We start from the raw sequence: 20,221 nt of genomic DNA on the forward strand, positions 1-20,221 counted from the left end.
GGAATTTATTCAAACTTATGTTCAAATCAAAGTAGAACCTCTTAGAATATGAGACTCAATTTTTGTTTAAGATCTAGATGAATAAACTCAGGAGCAATGTAAATGGTGATAAGGCTTACAATTTGGCTTGCTCACCATTTGGCAGACCATAATCGCAATGTACTTGCCTGTTATAGGGCTGATTTTGATTGCATGTGGCTATGCCTGCAGAGCATGAGTCTTTGCTGGTGGTCCATTTCATTCCCACATACTTGTTTCCTTCCTTCTTTAATGGTTTTAGAGATGATAATGATTCACAGATTCTCTCAATTTGCCCCAAATTCTTGTTATGGCATATTTTTGCATAGCTGATCATGTATATTAAGAACATTATTTCAATTTACTGTTACTACTTCACTTATTTTTGATTGCCCAGCCTCAAACAGCAGTGGAAGGACTTTCCCTAGATGCTTCTTGTCTGTCTTGTATCATTCTAACCACTCACTTTGCCATTTGGAGCAATGGGGATTTCATTAGATCACTATTCATGTTCTCTATTGACCTACCACCATTCCCAATTAAATATTATCCTTGAACTGTATTTTACTTCTCAAGTTATTTAGTTTCTTTCTTTGTCTTTTTAGTGACTAACCAAGTCTCACTTCTACATAAATAAATAAACAAAACAAACAAACAAACAAACAAACAAAACATTATAAGGGTCCTAATATTATAAGATCTATTACATTGCAATGGTCCTAAAATGGTCCTATACACTAAAATTTGATCTTCCTCCTCATTGTCTGAAAGTAAAAAAGATTTTAAAACAAAGGAACACATTCCTACTTCTTTTACATCCTCAGATTTGTATTAATAAAAGTGTTCTCAGTGATACTCTGATAACCTCAGACTGTCGATGCTTTGAGGTACTACTGCTATCAAAGCTTTGATATCTGCTGTTGTCAGCTGCTGAAGAAGCTTGTCTAAAATCCCATTGTCAGATAACAGTCAATAATTGGTTTTATCTTTATTTACCTTGAGTCCCATTTTTCTTTCTACTTCCTTGGAGTCTCCAGCTATGTTTTGTATCACACTGTCTTTCTTTTGCAGCCAGTAAAACCATTAGTAACATCAGAAGGACTGGTGACAATCATCTAATTTCAGTCCCTCTTGCAAATTTTATAATTGTACCATGACTCCCAGGACACCTTAAGGAGACAAGAAGGAGTCAATCTTTCTGTCTACTCCCACTCTTATTTTCCAGAAACCACATTGCTATTCATTTGTTATCTCCTTTCTGTAACGGATGGGTGTATAAAATGTCACAAACAGGAATTAATAAACTGTACTGAGCAGGAAGTTTTGTGATCCTTTTCATAATCTATTCCAACACTTTATAAAAATTGCTGGAGAAACTATTTCCAATCCAACAAAGTCATTTGAAATAGTCTTTAAGCTATCTTATCCCACCATCCCACAAAGTCCTTTCCATCATCTCTCTGATTTCAGTAATTCAGTTCTAAAATTTCCAACATTTTTCTCCTTGTTGTTTCCGAGAATTCCAGCTGCCTCTTAAACCTCTTAAACTTTTCTCTTCTACAAACAGCTAAGCTATCTGTACTAAGAAAGTCATTAAAGAACTCCCTCCCTCTGTCCAGAACTGCATTCTTACACGGTCCTTTTTCACACTCACAGTTGATCTTCTTTTCTCCATGTGTTGTAGCTCTCATAAAATACTCCTACATTATATGTATTTTACTCTGCATAGTCCTACTGGACCTAAGTACTTCAGGTTCTTCTTTTTTGGTTTTATCACACTTCTTAGCATGAGACCAACTTGTAAGTTGTATTCTCACTTTGCATGTCAGTTTCCAATTACTTTCCCACGTGCTGTTAAATGATCCTTTGTTTCTCATACTTGGAATTCTCCTGAATTATCTTCTTTGATTCAGTCTGCCATGATTTCTTCTGAAGTCTATTTTTAACTGCTACCTTTTCCAGCCTGTTTTTCATATACCTCCAGGATGCTGTGTTTTATCTGTAACTGGTCTACTGAACTTTCTTATCACGTTTGTGCTATCATTCTATGATCAATTCTTAGGCTTCCAGTTTTTGCCTTGAGACAAAATATACAATCTGATTACTAGAAACCTCCTCTGTAGATAGACATACATGCCTGATAACATTTTAAAGCAAGTTTCTGTGTTATTCAACTGTGTCCTTAACTGCTACAAAACCAGTTAATCTCATGTCATTGTTAATTGTTATGTCATAGACATTAGATCCCTTCCACTCTTCCACATCTTCCTTTTCTACTTTGGCACTGCAGCCATCCACCACTATTTTGATATCACACTTTGCAAGATTCTTGAAGACTATATCACAATCAGCACAGCATTCATCTTTTATGTTGTTAGATATTCCTTTGCTGGGAGCACGTATATTCATTCCTAATATACTAGTTGTCCCACTAGGTTGACATACAGCCAGTTTGCTCATTGTTATCTTCAGAGACAGTAAGCCTCATCCTTGACCTTCTTGCAGCCTTCTTGCTACTAAAAGAACCGGTGATACTTCTTCCTAAGAAGCAGAAGTAGCCTTGGGCATCTTTCCCTCCATTTGGCATAGCCCTTAGGGACTTGGGATTGATACCTCTCTTTCCATGGCCATGATACCACTCACCATAGGGTTTGTTTCTAATAAACTGTTTGTTGATTGTCTTCTCTGAGTAAACCAGCAAGGATTTCAGAAACTTAATTAGCAAGGCTATCTTGTGCATGTCATCCTATATTTGATCCACTGTACTTTGGAGTACTCCTGGCCTGGGTAACAACATTACTTGGTTGTTCAGTGAGGCTTACCATGCAGCAAAGAATATTTCTTGCAGCAAGGATTAAGTCTAAGCTTCAAAACAAACTCCAGAACAAAGGCCCCAACTCTCTTGGAATTTGACTACCTGTGTCTTTGCACTCTTGAAAATTCCAGCCCAGATGCAGCACTGAATGCAGCTGTCAGACACTTGAGACGTCTCACAGAAGATATACTTCTGTGCTCTTTTCTGTCAGCACTTATTATGTCAGAATAAGAAAGAGAGATATTGTCTTTTAAAGCAGATGCTATTCCAAGATTTCTTTTTCTTAATAAAATCAATTGAAATTGTTTAGGCAAGAGACAGCATGCTCTCATCAATGTCGCGTCTTGAAGTCTGTGAGAATTCCTGTAAAGCAAAAAAACAAAACCAAAAACAAACAAACAAAAAAACACCAACAAAAAACCTATGCATCCTTTTAAGTGAAAAGAGCATGAATGCTCTTTCTCTATATATCTATGTCTGCCTATGCATGTCTGCAGGGTGGTATTGCTGCTGTAGGTCTAATTTAACCCTTAAGAGGAAACAGTGACTTAGAATTTCTCTTCAGAATGTTTCTTTCTCCAATTCCATTGTTTGTAATCTCAGGGCATGGCATCAGGGTCACGCTTTCCTGCTGTTGAGATGTCAGCTTTGCAGCTACAAAGTAGGAAATAGAGCACTGTGAAGAAAAAGAAGGCCTTCTTTAAGGTACTCATTCAGCAAATTATATGAGCAAATTTTAAATTGAATTGCTATTCAGTATCTTTGTTGAACAAAGATGGATTTGATAAAAGAATTAAAACAGGTCCATTCTGAAATGCTCTGTTGCATCATTATCTCAAAACTGCTAACAGTTTAGTGGGATATGGAAAATTTTACAAAGTCTTCCTACGGAGCCCTGAATCAAGTTATACCCCGAAGTTGCACATGAAGAGCATCTCAAAGCATTTATTTCCTAGGACTGAGTGGGAAAAGACAGTCCAGTGTTTCCTTGGCTCTATCCTAAGACTGCTCAACAGTGCAGAGTTTAGCATGACTCTTACAGGTAAAAGTAAGCAGAGATGAGGTAAACAGGCCAGCATTAGGAAGAGGGGCAGCAGAAGGAAAAGGATTTATCTGGAAAAGCCTTTACCTTGCATGCCAACATCCCGAAGTAGCCAGGGAATATGCTCTGCTAACATTGTGCACTACAAAAGCTCTCAGATTATAAAGGAGAGACACTAGTGAAAATGAAGAAAATTCTGAAATGGATAAGTGCTTGGGACACTTCCTATGCCATTTTAATAGATGCAATTCTAATGGATTCTTATTGTAAATTATTATACATTAATACCACCACAGGATACTTGAATACAAATCTGCCCCCTATATACAAATCATTTCTGCAAGACAACAGATTAGTAGAGAGAAGAAGATCTTGTAGAGAGAAAGGTGTTAGCATGGAAATTACGGGGGCTGGTCTCAGTTTTAATGTTTCCACAGCTGTAAATCTTTGGGAACGTCACTGAGGGTGAATACTACAACACTCAACATTGATAATGAGTGAGTCCTTCTTCACCTAGGAGAAATAACAGGCTTTGGCGAAACATCCAGGTGCCTCACACAACATCTTTTGTCTATGGCAGACCAAACAACAGGCATCCTAGAAGCCAAAACGTTGATCCAGGAGGGCTTAGAGCTGACTGAGAGGAAATGACAGGAGGATGTGTATTTACCAGGTTTGTCATAGCCCCCCTCTCCCTGACACCTACCACTTAGTGGGAAATGTGTTTCATGTCACATGCAAGGGAGTCTGTGTACGTGTACCTCCTGTTTCTGCTTGTCAACATCTTCTCTGGACACATTTGTGGCCAGATCATCTGTTCTCATGAAACACTGTTTTCCCTTGATAACTTAATGACTTGTTAATCAAAGTACCAAGACCGTGACCTAGGACCAACTCTGGTTTGAATCTGAGAACAGATTTTTCCTATGCGTGCTCTATTGTCAAGTGGGGTAATTTTTTTTATTTATATATTTTTTTCTGTTTCTCCTGTAGAAGTTAACCCTCTCCATATGAATTACTGAAATAGTCTTTGGGCAAGAAAAAGAAAACTGCTTCCTAGAATCCTAGAATCATTTACATTGGAAAAGACCTCCAAGATCACCAAGTCTAACCTAACACTCCCAAGTCTAACACTAAACCTTGTCCCTAATCACCACACCTACACGTTTTTTAGATACTTCCAGGGATAGTGACTTTCCTGGGCATCCTCCTTCTGTCTCGTGATGCTGAAGACACCATTTAGGAGCACTGGGATTACCATCCCTGCTCCAAGCAGTATTTCTGTGTTTTATGAGAAGAAGAAAAACTTGAACAGAAAAGTTTGAAACATATCTATGTGGAACATGTCAGAAGGCAGTGACTAGAGTGTTCAGCTAGGAGATGGCAGGATCTGATTTAAATTCTTTCCTCTTTAATTAATTTGGAGTAAGGAGTTAAACACTGTTCCTCTATATACATGAACCACCTATTTCTGTCTGAGTTTTGAGTTGAAGCCCAGTGCGGAAGCCTAATGTCTCTAATGGTAGAAAAGTTAGAAGCCATAAGTTTATAAGCACAAGTCAGACACTGAAAGATTTTAAGCAGCTTGACAGCTACATAGCAAGTGACTCTGTTGTAGAAGTTCTTATTGGTAACATGGTATGTTACCAATGTTTCCACGTGATATGTGGGCACTAGCATATAGGCACTCACTTGTCCTTAGAGTCTGTGCTCACACCTTTTCCCTCCCCATCCTCTCTCTGGTAAGAATCACAGTACTTCTGCATTGCCACAATCAGATGATCTTTCCTATTTAGAGTGAAAAATTTTCCTGGCAAGAATAGTCTGCTCAGTGGATCCAGACCAAGGTGTTGCTGAATGAAAAATAAGTGTAAGGAATGAACAACACTCATTGCTTTACCTGTCAGTTCTGGGCAGGCAGTCCTGAGATACCCTTTTATAATGAAATGACAGCTTGTGTAACTATGCTGAAATTGTTTTGTAATGTACAATATAACTAAGCCATATTTAGTATTGAGGTTGTAAATATCCTTGTTGCATACTTTTTGGTCCAAAAGTTTGAAGGCAAGATTTTTGAGCGGAACTAATCTTGGTACATGCCCAAAAAGCTTATCTGTTCTTTCCAGGCTGAAACAAAATGAGACACTGCTTTCTCCTACAATCCTTGCCTCATTTAGTGCAGAAATTCTATCACAACTAATAATGAAGAATTACAGTATAACTAACTGCATTATAGTTTATATAACTGTATAAAAGTAATCAGTAGTAAGTTTGTGAGCTTTCTTTACCTCCAAAACCTCCTGTGGTAAGTAGGGTGTACTGAAGTATCTTCTCTACTTTTGAAAGTCATTATTCCCAAATAGGATTAGCTGATTAAAACAAACTCAGGAAATGGGATTATTCACTGTCTATGTCATGTAAATAAAAACAAAAGCTTTGGCTTCTTTAGCACTTTTCACAAGCGCTAAATGAGGAAAATAAAAAACACAAAGCATATCTGTGCAAATCTTCTCCAATTCAAGGATACTATTTTTGAATATAGTTAGCATTTGGCAGAATAAACAGGTAGATGAGGTGTGGTTATCACCTTCCTGCTAGGAAGCTTTTCACCTTCCTAAACTGCTGTTTAAAGTTATGTTTACTCTGTGCATACTTCTAATGCTTGTACACACCAAAACAACATTTACATGCTTTTAGTAAACTCACTAACAGCTGCTGGTGAGCACAAATGTACTCATGATTAGTTATGCTTTAGAAATGTCTTGGATTAAGTGAATCTACCTTATTAAGCACCTTTGTATCCAAGGGCCAAAAATATTTGTAGGCAATTGCAGTTTTATAAGCCATTTGTATTTTGCGCCTGTAAAGAAACCTTGTAAAGAAGACCACTTTTTAAAGGCATAAAAGATAATGTAAACCTAAAATGTCATTTGAGAAGTCTTAATTGCTTCAAAATAGGGCAATTATGTGCACTGGTAAATTGAACATAAAGGAGCTACAGATGATATTTGTACGCTGTTTGTCTCAAAGAAAATATTTATTGATAGGGCAGGGAGATGAAATTGATGAGTCTGGAGTAGTAGCCACTAAACAGGATATGCATTCACATTGAGTTCATGTTTTCTAGAGAACTTCACTGAAATAACTAAGGAAAAAGAGAAATAGGAAGAAAAGGAAGCTCAGTCAGTCACAACAGGATTGTTTTGTAAAAGGAGAAAACAGGATTAGCTATAATGAGATTATCAACTAATTCTGTGAGGCAACACCCATAAAGATCAACAGACAAAGGGGAGGGAGCTGGACTCTGCAGTAGTTTTAACAGCAGCAATGTATCAGTGACAAAACTAAGTTTTTTTGTTTTTTGTTTGTTTGTTTGTTTGTTTTTCCCTATAATGTGGAATACTGTTGTAGTTGTAGGACTGAACAATAATCTCTGATAGCAAGAGTAATTTCTGTCTAGCACATGAAGGGCATTGAATCTCAATGCTGAGCTTATAAGCCAAAATTCCTATAAAAAGTAGCCAGAATCACTTTTTTTGTTTGTTTGTTTTGTTTTGTTTTTGTTAGTGGAGCAATGTGTTCAAGTAAGACAGCAAGACAAAATTTTCCTGCATTGTTCCTTTCTACAAGTCACCATTCTGCTTTCTGCTTATTTCTCTGGAAGCTTACCATTAAAACTATGCATGCAGCAAGACATCAAAACCTAGGTGAGCATGTGGTTTCTGTCTGTTATTACAGAAAGGGCTCCATAATTCGAAGAGTATAATCCATCATGGTAGACTCTCCTCTTTATTAGTGAGAGTCTACTTATACCAGGGTCAAACATGCCCTGACATCTGGAGAAATAACTTGTCCCACCATCATTCCTGCTACCAAGAGTCTGTTCTCTGGCTTTCCTCTTCCTGTGTTGTTGCTGGTGGACCCAGAGCTCATCATATTCCCTGCGCTATTTAAAGAACTTCTTGGGCTGGTATTTTATTTTAAGGCTGCTACTGTATTCTCTAAAATACCAACAGGAAGCATTTATCCTCCACAAACCTTAGTAACATTTCTGTTCTCAGTTCCTACACAAAGACCAGATTTGCCACATTATGTATATAAACAAAATTAGCTTTAAAAACAGAGGCCCACGTAACATTTACCTCTTCTGCCCACTCTTCAAAGAGATTTTCTGTATTAGGGAACCCTGCCACAACTGACTGGGAAGGTCTTGGAATACAGCTTCAGATGTGGCAGGTGTATTGTGCTGAAAAGCTCCTGTTGTTGCAAAGGCTGCAGATGTGATCCAGGAGCACAAAACCTGTAACTGCTGAGAGCATCTGAATGTGAAAGCAAAGTTGTGTCAGGGCTGTTTGGGTACAGCACCTGCAGAGTTTTTTCAGCCATATACAACTCAATCTCTCAGGGATCACCAAGATCTCCCTTTAATTACCTGAGGTGTTCTACAACATTTACTCTACTTCTGATAATAAGATTGTCGTGCCCTCTTAGTAGGGTCCTGAAAATGATTTATCCCTAAGTTATTTTCACAGGAACTCTCTTCTCCTGCTGAGTCTAAACAAGTGCAATAGCAGCTTATTTGAAAATGTATCCTATTAAATAGGCAGAATTATAGCCTACTATTTATCTGATGAATTTGCAAGGAAGGAGCTCTGGAAAGAATCTAAGGTCACTCGTGAAAGACATCAGGACTCATTACTGCTATGTGTCCTGGATCATGGGCTACCTCTTTTGAGGAAGGGGAGAAACCTGCATGCACAGGACTTCTCTCAGTCATGACACAGTAGGGAAAGCTAGGCCAGGTGTTCACCAAACATGCTTTGTTACGAGGACCTCAATCGTGAAAGAAAATCTAATGATCTGGACTCTTATTCATCCTTGCTATTACATTTTTCTCCTTTGCTTTTTTAACCTTCTGTGTCTATGGCAGTTAAAGTAACAAGTAAACAAAAGATCAGCTGAACCCAAACCAGGTTGCTGGCAGCCTGGGCTGATTGCTGGTAGCTGAAAAGAAGCCAAAAAAAGCTGGCTCATGGTTGTACAAACAAATACTGGTAACAATGAAACATTTTTTGTTTCAACTATTCCCCCTGCCTAGAAGGAACATAGTTCGGTTTGTTCCACAGACTCAAGTCTTGCAAGCATTAGTGCTAGCCTGTGCGTTTACCCAAAAAATCAGAGAAGGATAAGCTGAAAGTGATCTCTTCCCCACTGATCTCTTCTCTTGTGCACAAGAACAGCTTCTTTCTCTTGAGCTTTAACAACCACAAATCCATAGCTGCTCTCCAGGCCCACATACACAGAATCACAGAATAGCTGGTGTTGGAAGGGAATTCTGGAGGTCGCCTGGTCCAGCGTCCCCTCTGAAGCAGGACCACTTGGAACCACTTGCCCCAGACTATGTCCAGAAGCCTTTTGAATATCTCCAAGGAGGGAGAACCCACCACCTCCATGGGCAACCTGTTCCTGTGCTCAGTCACCCACATCGTAAAAAAGTGTCACCTGGTGTTCACATTGAGCCTCCTGTGTTTCAATTTGTGCCCACTGCCTCTTATTCTGTTGCTGAGCATCACTGGAAAGAGACTGCAGCTGTCTTCTTTACACCCTTCCTTCAATTATTTATAAACATTGATGAGGTCTGCCCTGAACCTTCTCTTTCAGGCTGAAGAGTCGCAGATCTCTCAGCCTCGACTTGTGGAGAGATGCTCTAGTCCTTTAAACATTTTAGTGGCCCTTCTCTTGACCCTCTCCTTTACCTCCATAGGATTTAGTGATCTTAAATGTCTTTTCCAACCTAAGTGATTCTAGGATTCTATGATCTCATATTGGGGGACCCATAAAATATAGATACTACCAGCTACAGCTTCTTTTTATTTTTAACAACAGCGAAGAGCACCCAATGGTCTCAGTGAAATTCTGTTTCCCTTCACAAATGTGCTGGAAGAGGTAGGATTTGTAGAACTCCATTTTTTAATCCATCCTGACAGTGTTACGGTGCCTTCCTATTCCCTGGTGGAGCTGTACACTCTCTAGCACTACAGAATGCCTTTAAAAAACAACCAAGTAACCATCCAAAAACCAAACAAAGCAAGCAAGCAAACAAACAAAATAGGGAAAAAAATCACAAAATTACCTCTGAGAATATTCTCCCTTTAAAAAGACTAAAAAAACTATTTTGCAGAAACTTCCTCAACTTCCTCATTCTAGGTCTTCCTTACACAATCTCCAGAACGAACAAAGAAAACATAGTGTTTGTTTCCAAATAGGATATCATACCCTTTTGTTTGAAACCAGTTACAGAATTTATCAAAAGAGAAAAATATGTTCCTAGGTCCAATGCATCAGATGCTGCCAACATATCATCAGACTCAAAAATCAGACTAGTAGATGTGACAGAACCTCTGTTGGTTCTTTGCAACTTCAGCCAAAACAGTATTGCCTTTATTTATTTATTTATTTATTTTTCACTGCAACATCAAAACTGGAAGCATGAAAGCAGGACCCTGAAGGTTTGATATATTCCCTGTGTTACATCTTCAGACTTTCCCTAGCACTAGCACCAGGTTTGGGGTGGTTAGCTGGGTGTCATGTTTTGTTGGTTTTCTTTGTTTTGTTTTGTCTTGTCTTTTTTTTTTTTTTTTTTTCCTAGAGGACAAAGTACTTGCATGTCATTCACCTCTTTTTAAGGGGACACAAATTTTCCTTTTCAAAAGCTGATTCTTCTCTTGCCTTTCTGTTTAGAATTAATCCATTCCTGCCTCCTAGCAACCACTTACCATTACAACTAAGGCCAAGACAGCAAGTAAACATCCGCTGTGTAAGTACCTAATGCAAGTGGAGTTAATGAACTGCTTGTAAGCACTGTTCTCTAGGTAGTGCAGCCTGGAAATCTATCCACGTAGCTTCTGTCAGCGCTCTCAGGAAAGGGATCCTGAGATTAATAGCAAACATAGAAACATGCTGCTGACTGATAAATCTGTGCTAGAGTAACTAAGGAAAAATGCTTTTCCCTTGCTTACCAAATGCAGATCTGATTCTGGACTTCCCACAGACCTTATGAATACCGTACAGTGACTACCAAGGGGCCAACAGCAATAGAACCTGCATTAATCCATTTAGTCAGAGCACCTAAACTCAGTGCTTAGGCACTACAGGATCCCTCTACAGTCAGCAGACAGGCATCTACAGACAGCAATCTAAATATGAATCTGAACTGATCTCAGAGAGTACCCCTTTCTCTCTCCACTAACCACACAGGGATTTAAGACAGCTAGATTTCTGATGTGGGCATCTCAGCATCTGATGTTTGATGCTGACATCATGATGGTAAAGTGGATCTGAGTGCCTCAGATAACCCCTGAGTTTCATCTACGCCCCTATCTCTGTGTAGAAATAGGCAAAAAACTTCTTTTAACCAGGCTGGTGTCATCTGATGTTTTCGCTGTATAATTTGAACCTGAACTGTCCTAAGCAGCTCAGAGACATGCCTTATGTCATGTAACAACTTTCGTCAGTGTCTAAGTTACTGATATGTGAACATTTACATTATACAGTTTAACTCCTCCTGGAGAATATACACCTGGCTAGAATGTCTCTACTCTACTTTTTTAACGATGAAGTAAATTCATTCAGCATGCAACAACTGTGTGCTAGACCAGTACGTCACACTTTCTCTCCAAATACAAATTTTAGCAGAAATATTGGCTTAAGAGGTTTCTGTCCCTTGCCCCATAGTACCAGTAAGAGCTCTCTAAGCTGTGCTAAGAGTAATATCTGTGGGATCATTTTATAATCTGGTTCAATAAACTAACTTAATTCTAAAAAGAAACTTCCAAAAACTGAAGATCTCTTAGACTGAACATTGCATTTGAGAACTGTTACCCCACTGCAGTAAATAGTGGGGTTGTAACAAATACTGGGATTGTCTTATTGAGAAATCTGTTATAATCCTCAGTTGGATTCGGATCAGATTGTCTTTTGGCAAGAAAACACTGCATGCACACAAAAAGCTTCATAAGCAACATATAATATGGTAAAATGTATGTGGAATACACTGGAGAGCTCATACAGGAAAGGAGGGATTCATCTCACTTCATGCTACACCTTGTGCAACGTCTCTCTGCAGACCAAGAGGTTGCCTTATGCTCCTCTATAGGCAATAGAGAGGAAAAGGCTTTTAAAAATGTGATTCATTTCAGACAATAAGATGAATTGTGTTCTGCTAATGGTTCTCACCATTGACTCCAAGGAAGTGTGGAGTGACTAGCTCATCTGCGGGCTATCTGTATTGTACATAGCTATGAATTCCTCTTTGCTTTTCCTTGCATAGACATTATCAGTCACACTGTTACTTGAACGTGTGTGCACATGTATATATATATATATGCACACACACAAAATGTAATCAAGTTCCAAGCTAACATACATGACTGCATTGCCCCATGTATAAGCCCATTCCCCTCTGATCATTCTCCCAAAGCAGTTGCCTCTTTATTTGTGCTACAAATCATCTGAGCTCTTCAAAGAAAGGCAATAAATCAGGTCCTCCTTCATCCTGTCAGATAACAAATAAGCAGAAAATTCAAAGACTGGCAGCAGCAATCTCTGTGCACTTAATAGTTGGGACTGGTTAAGCACAAAACCAAAGAAGAACCAAGTGTTTGAATTATCATAAAACAACAACAAAACAAAACAAAACAAAAAAAAAGCCAGTCCTTGAGCTCCATAGACAGTTTAAACACATCTCCTCCTAAGCCCATTAAAATGATGCAAGAATGTACAAACTCCAAACCTCCAAGGTTCCCCTTTAACTAAGAGAAAATTTTAAGTTAAAGAAGTTAGCTAATAACTACATAAAGAGTCAGAGGTTGTTTGTTGTGGACAGTACTCCCCTTGCACAAACTTTCATATCTCCTCCATCATACACTACAAAGAACTAAGCATCTTTTCCTGTCCCTTGTGAACTAATCCACTCACTGCACTTGCAAATATCCAAAGAGGTGAAGGCATCAGGACTTCTCCACCCTTTACAACTGGAAGCATCTCTTGAATCTGCATTATTCAGTCTGAACTTTACTGTTCCTTCTCTCTCAGTTCTCATGATACTAAATGTGTTGGACCTGCAGAAATTAATGGCATGGGAAAAATTCCAATACAGTTTCATGAAGAGCAACTAAGCATATTCACAGGTTGTCTATCATCTGGAGATTTCTGGGCCCTTTTAGCTACATGCTAAATGGATTCAGGAATACAGAGGATAAAATAAAGTCCCTACCTCCTTTCTGCTGCTTTTCTCTCTTTGGACTAAAACCAGGCACTGCAGCACACAACATATTGCTTGTCAGAGTGCTTTCCTGCCAAAGCAATTTACAAACTCAAATTATGCATCACAACACCCTTGCAGGGTGGAAAGGATAATTAAAAAGCTGGCAACAAACCATTACTTGTTAGAGCAATCTCACGGAGGTCAAAGACTATGTACGGTCTGAGGAATTTTAAGTAACAGGTCGTGGGAGCACTGAGGCAGAGGACAGGATTTTCATATCTCACCAGTGTGCATCGATATCGAGACTCCTCAATGCTTGCAGGCTCTGGGGCTTCTCTCAAGCTTTATTGTTTCATCTCTCAGCGAATGCCAAGCACTTTTGAGAAATCAGGCTCAAAAAGCCAGACTCTTACAGTATGTAAAGGAGCAGAATGGTGACTAGTAAGATCTCAAAAGCACCTACATTCCCAGCTCCTGTCTGAAGTCCCACAGACTCCAACCTGGCTCTTTAGATGCTTAAATACTTCTTAAAATAAGGCTCATCAAATACAAATCTCAGAGGCTGTGATCTTCATCTTCTGAGCAAACACCCTCCCCTCTAGAACCCATTTCTAACCCCTTGTATTGTCTCCTATTGTCTCCCTGCAATGTCTGCAGACACTGCGGCACCATTTGGGCAATCTCCAGTGGTCTTCTTCTCTGCCAGTTCAGTGTTTATAATTTCTATTTCTTCCTGTTTTTAAAGTGGCTTATCTGGCACAATGTTATTACAATGTTATTATTTGCTGGCCCAATGAAAGTATGATTAAAGCAGATAATATAAACAGACTTTGGAAAAAGATGTCATTTAAATCCTTGCTGATTAGCTTCATTCCTTTGTAAACTACCACTGAATTCGGTGTGAGAGGTGGGCCTTGGTCAGTTTTAACATCTGGACCGGAGTCACAGGCTAAATTCACAGTAATTCCTGTCTTTATAACAGAACAAACCACTCACTTCTTTAACCCTAAACTTCCCAGAAATTGTTGCATTCAGCCTCCAAGGAGAACTCTGAAGTAAAACTCCACCTCTGTATCAAGAGTCCAGAGCCCTGCTCCTCTGCAGCTGTATGAATACTCAGCAGAAGACTTCACCCTCAGGGAGGACCCTGTGTGAATGTTTCCTAAGGTTACAATAACAGGGGGGCAGGCAGGAACTTCCTGCTGATGAAGATGTGTAAAATGCCTGTTCTTCTACCACCACTACCTCACCTGAAGCTCATCTCTCTTTCTGAGTGAGTTTGAAACAGAAGGAAACGCTTAGAGCTCATGGAACACAACCCTCTTTGGAACTATCCAGTTTATTCATCAGGAATCATTCTCAGCTGCCCTTCCTGGGAGGAGCTAGAAAAGAGATCTCCTATAGATCTGTAATTGATTTGTGATGGCTCAGTCTCACAGAGCATAAAATAAAGAGTCTTCTATTAGGCTTAAGTAACCCAGTCACTACTGCAAGGAAAAGCAAACAAAGAGCATCCCTTAGCTCAGACGCTGTGGTATTCCCACCCTGTGAACACTGACTTACTTGATATTATGCACATATACCCAAGTCCTGGCCTTCCCCACATTTGCCCTCTCATTAGCCACATCCTGGCTACCCCACAGTGCACAAACCCAGCGTGGCCACCCAGGCCGCCTGTGGGAACTACAGATGCAGGAGGGGGAATAACAGCTGCGGGCAGCATGGAGGAGCATGCACTACAAATGGCCCAACACGCTGAACAAAAGATGCAGACATGGAGAGGGCTGGAATCCTCCAGGTCAAGGGAATTCTCTCCCTACCAACTTGGCTGGGATCCACATTCCTACATTTCTGGCCCTGCCACAGAACAAGGCTTTGTTGTATAGGAAAAGGACGAATACTTTGTTGTGGGTAATATACATCAGGACAGCTTGAACAGAAAGCAAAAGTTTTGCAGTTCCTCTGCTAGCCAGGGACCTGAACGTATAAACACTTAACTGACAGCACCAGATTAAGAAATTCTATAGCATTCTTTGATATGACCCTCTGACCTGCAAACAGTTTCTCTGAACTGAACTGAATTTGCTTGGATGAAACTACAGTCTTCTTAACTCCTTTTTTTTTTTTCCTGACTTGATTTAGAAATGCCAAAACACTGAAGCATCCAGCACAATTTTCTGCTGAGGCTGCTAAATAGGTTTTACCTTGCAAACTCAACTCTAAGAATTACAGCTGCTCACATAATATATGACAAGAAACTCACATTTCCACCAGCAGTTTATATGCCATGAAAGCCTGTTATTTTCATGTGCTGAAGCAGTAAAACAGATAAGAAATGAACGTGCATAGTGTTCTGGTACATACAATATTTTAAGAACCATGTCTGGTGAATTAGCCACCCACCCATTTTCCAAGGGAAACAGTTTGAGATTTGGAAATGGTGTTTTCATGCATTGGTTTGGTGGCTCAGACACACATGCAAGGGAAAAAAATGACGTCTGGGTGTATTTCTTCATTGTCTTCTCTAAAAAAGGCAAAAAGACCTTTCCCTTTTCCATGTAAGCCACATCTTTGTTAGGGTATGTGTAACTTGCTACTACCACTGCATCCTACTGTGTAGGTCCTTCTCTGGCTAGGTATGAGCTGGGGAAGAGGAGGTAGATACTCCCCTGTCAGGATGACACTTGTGATTACCACATAGAGGCCAAGTAGGGCTCTCCCAGACCATTCTCAGGCATGCTCCTTGGAATCTCTCCCAACTGGTAATTTGGATTCAGCCAGCCTGTTTTGGAGGGCAAAAGAGTTTAACAGAATTGGCACAGTTATTTTGTGCCAGTTAAACTCAGAACCAAAGTATGCTTTTGTTTCCTAGCATAGGAATTTGGTATTATATATGCAGACTTAGAAGCCTGGCTTTGCCATGCTGAAGATGACAGGTAGAAATGGAGTACTGAAAGGTTTGTCTTTTTTTTTTTTTTTTTCATTTTTCCTACCCCAATTCCCTCTGTCTCTCTCTCTCCCTGCAAAATCTTCCTATACATTCTTGCAGTGGCCCCAGATATGCAGAATTCTCTGTGTTATTAGGGTCCTGACCACAAAGAAGAGGTAAGGTTAGGTCTGAAGAAAAAATAAATAAAAAAAGAGAGAACTGTTGATCATGGCAATTCTGAAAGAGTGTGAGCGACGAACAGCAAGAATCAGAATGGATGTTTCTGGGTGTGTGAGCAGTACAACTGCAGTTTCTGTTTAACAGCACATCCATCAAAGGCTCATTTACCATAAGCCGAGCCAGTAAATTAGAAATCTCTATAATAATATATATATATTTTTTTCTCATTAAGTGTGCAATACAGCATAACTCCAAACTTATTGTTTTCAAGCACATTCCCTTCAATTTTTCATTCTGAGGTGACCGGATTCCAACTACTGAAGAAAGTTTGTTTTCTGAAGCATGGTCTGAATCAAAGGCCATTCACAATCCTTTTCTTCATGGAAACATTTCTATTTCTGTTAAACTTGATAACAGCTTGTTTTTACAAAATAAGATACTGATGCCAAATTGGAGCTGGCAGTATCATTTAAAGAAGTGTCATTCTGGATATAAACAGGAAATGTTTAGAGTACTGATCCAGTGATTAATGAATGTTTCCACATCCACATAGCAGCCAGTTTTCCCTTTCCTTGGAGGTTACTTCACTGCATAATCTACAGAAGGGCCGGAACTTTGCCCGCCCCCCCGCCATGTTGAATTATATGAAAAATAGCATTTCTGTGCAAATGCTGGCATGTTTTTTTCCTTTTGAAATCAATTCCAGGTATCCACACTTCCTCCAGTGGGAGTGGGAATCAAGACAAAGTCTGAAAGATTTTTGCTCACACCTCTTTTTTTTTGGACCAAATCAGTTTTCTTCTGTAAGAATTCTCAGACTTCCCTAAGCTCATTCATAGACATCACTCCTTAATAGTCTGACTACAGCTGAGGGACAAACCCCTCACTTTCCTCCTTCCTATTTTTTTTCCTGGCTGCGGGGAAAAAAGTGAGTTTGACTGAGTCATTCCAAACTGTATTGTATGGATCTAGCTAGACACCCACATTAATCTTTTTAGGCTGCCCATCATCTAAATACATGTTAAAAGGGAGCCTAACAACAAAGCCCTCTAATTGCCTGATCTAATTGTCTGACCAAAGAGTACCAATTTAGGATAACAATAGAACAGGGCAGAACTTGTTAGCTAGTACATGCTGTCCCCAGACCAGCAAACCAGTGAAAAGAGAAAAATAGAGGAGTATGTGTTTATGTCGTCTTTTATGTTCTTTTTGCAAGGTCATAGAAACCTCAGGCACTCAAGGGAGCACAAGACCTTCAGGACAGCTGCTTAACTTGGCACTTTAAATTTCAAGCCAAGCATTTGTCTGGTGGAATTTCTGAGAAGCAGAAAGTGTGCTGACCAAAGCCTCTCTAGGTAAACTGAAAAGTCAGGTGGAAAAATATACTAGTGCTTTTCTAATGAGCTCATAGACAAGTTTGGACTTACCCTTGAGAGCCAGCCAGGTGTTCCCGAGCTTCTGCAAGGTGTCAAGATATCTCTGGTTTTGCTGGAAGCAGCAGCAGTGAGAAGGACTCCACAGGAGACAGGATTACAGTTCAGCATATGTTCTCCTTTTCTCTGTACTTTTTGGAGAGGTTTTTCTTCAGTTTTACCAAGCACAAGTCTGCTTTGGTCCTGTTTGTGCCATATACTGAGCATGTGAACTCTCCTGTAGCTCTTTGTTTCATGAGGAGTGGAAATCTCTGTACAAACACTCACCTACAACGTAAAGACCAACTGAGGTAATTACTTGGCAGAAAGACTCTCTTATGTAAGAGGAGTTGCCCCAACTTAAAATGTTTCTACCACTTAGCTTTCAGGAATGAAGGGTGTTTAAAGTTAATAACTCACTGTGTAATAGTTAACTTGCAGAAATGTGATTGTTCATATCTGAAATAGGTTGCCTTAGCACTTTGGAGAAAAAAAAAAAAAGGAAGAAAAAAAAAAAGGATGTGGTATACTTAAGCATCTTTACTAATGTTTAGTAGACAGGGAAAAGCTGTATATAATATATAGCTTTGTTCTAGAGAAATACATGCATTATATATATATATATTATATTTATTGTGCATATGTACCTAGGTTCTAAATTGCTCTCATTAAGGACATGACCTCAAGCTTGGGAAATCCATAAAACTGCTATTGACCCAAATGTCTCTGGATAATTACTAGACTCAAATACTTTAGAAGTTTAGAAGCCTCCAGTAAAGCCTGTAAAATTAAGGGCTTAATGAAGGCCTCAGGCTTAAGTAAAATTTAAGTGGGGCATAAGCACTCTGAAAGTCTGGCTCATTTCTTGAGGCACATGGTCTTAAACCAATACTTCTCTTCTAATTTTAACCAAAAGACTACCTCACCTATTTGAAAAACAATCCAAGGCCCCTGTTGTCCTTAATTGTGACATTGGCTTTCATTCACAACTGAGTAAATAAACTGAACTCAGTGTTTATTGTATTTTTTTTATTATTATTTTTCTGTGTTCTGCTTGCATGTGTGGGAATGTGTGTATTTATATTTCTTTATTTATTTTGTGATGACTTTGTGTTTCCACAGCTTTCAGACTCAAACTTGAATGTTTCCATTATAGTCACACACTATTCAGGGAGTAGGCAAACTTTTTCTCCCCTGTTCAAAGGTAATAGCTATGTTGTCATGCTTCTGTATCATAATTTCTTTTTCAAGAACAGACAGTAGCTTGCTCAGCCACTTGCCAGTAGACTCCCTCCAATTTCATATTCCTGTTCTGAACTGAACAACTTGTACCACCCTGCAAGCACAGTTCTTGGTATCACAGATGTAGGAATGACTACAGATGTTGGAATCTGACTGTAAGAACATCGCCGCATTATTGTATATATACACACACACACGTGGCTATATTTTGGGAAAAAATAAAAATAAAATTTTATTCATATGTGGAAAATTTACAACCAAATCCCAACTTCTTGATATATTTAAGTATTTACATTTGAGTAACTTCCTTAATAATGCCAATTTTGGCTAAGGATGTGTGTATAAAAAATTGACTACTTGGCATGCATTTATTTGGGTACTTCCATAGGACCATAATTTTGTAGCTTGATTAAACTTGAAGCACAATCTCTTGTGGAATGTGGAATGACACAGACTTTAATGGAATCAATTTCTTTTCTCTCTCTCTCTCTCTCTCTCTCTCTCTCTCTCTCTCTCTCTCTCTCTGTCTCTCTGTCTCTCTCTCTCTCTCTTTCTCTCTCTCTCTCTTTCTCTCTCTCTTTCTCCCTCTTTCTCTTTTACAAACTGTATGGAGTTTGTTTTGGATCTAATAAAACTTGAGAAGATCTCTATTCTTTCAGTCATTCTTAAAGACACTGCTAATCTGGATTTTGTTTTGCTCTGGCCTCTGGTTTAACTATTTAACTTCCCTTTCTTGCAGGAGGTTTTGGAAATCTTTTACCATTAACAGATCTAACTTTTAACCTAAAGAAAGATGAAATTGTGTCTAGACGAAACGTGTCTACATTCTTTGGGAGAAATGAAAGAAATTTTCATTTCTGTGAGTATCTACGGTGGCTACTCGTCAATGCAGGAAGTTGTCATTCACATACAAATCTCTACAGCAGATCTGTTAGCAAAGAACACACACCTCAGCAAGCAAGTCCTCCCTGTGACTGTCTTTGGTAAACACATGTCTCAAGATATCTGGCTAGAGAGATCTTCATGATGACATACTAACCTGACACGTACATCCCGTGGTAAAAGGGGAGAGTTAGGATTTCAAGTCTGCACAACACAACCTCTGCTAAAGAGCTGAGCTAGCTCCATTGAGCTGATACATTAAGCCTACACAAAAACATTTCAGGAAACAGATTTGCTATTTTAGTGTCTCCTAGACAGGTTCTCGGACTGAGAGTTGGGATGCATTGGTTTTAGCTCCGAAAGAACTACTAAGAAGGCAGAAGTATTCTGCATGGTGCTGCATTGTATGATGCATGCACACATATGTATGTACGTC

The 20,221-nt window shown here is 39.2% G+C and overlaps 1 protein-coding gene across 1 annotated transcript in view; it reads right to left on the minus strand.

The window, feature by feature from the left end:
* LOC308185127 (leukemia inhibitory factor receptor-like) overlaps positions 1 to 17,885 on the minus strand; it is a 91,181-nt gene extending 73,296 nt beyond the window's left edge. The window contains exon 1 of the mRNA XM_080572869.1: positions 17,677 to 17,885. The gene's annotated coding sequence lies outside the window, so the exon portion shown is untranslated. The remainder of the gene's footprint in view (positions 1 to 17,676) is intronic.
* Positions 17,886 to 20,221: the final 2,336 nt, after the last annotated feature.

The sequence above is a fragment of the Anser brachyrhynchus genome (genome assembly GCF_964034855.1).
Source record: "Anser brachyrhynchus genome assembly, chromosome: Z".
In the NCBI taxonomy this organism is placed as follows: Eukaryota; Metazoa; Chordata; class Aves; order Anseriformes; family Anatidae; genus Anser; species Anser brachyrhynchus.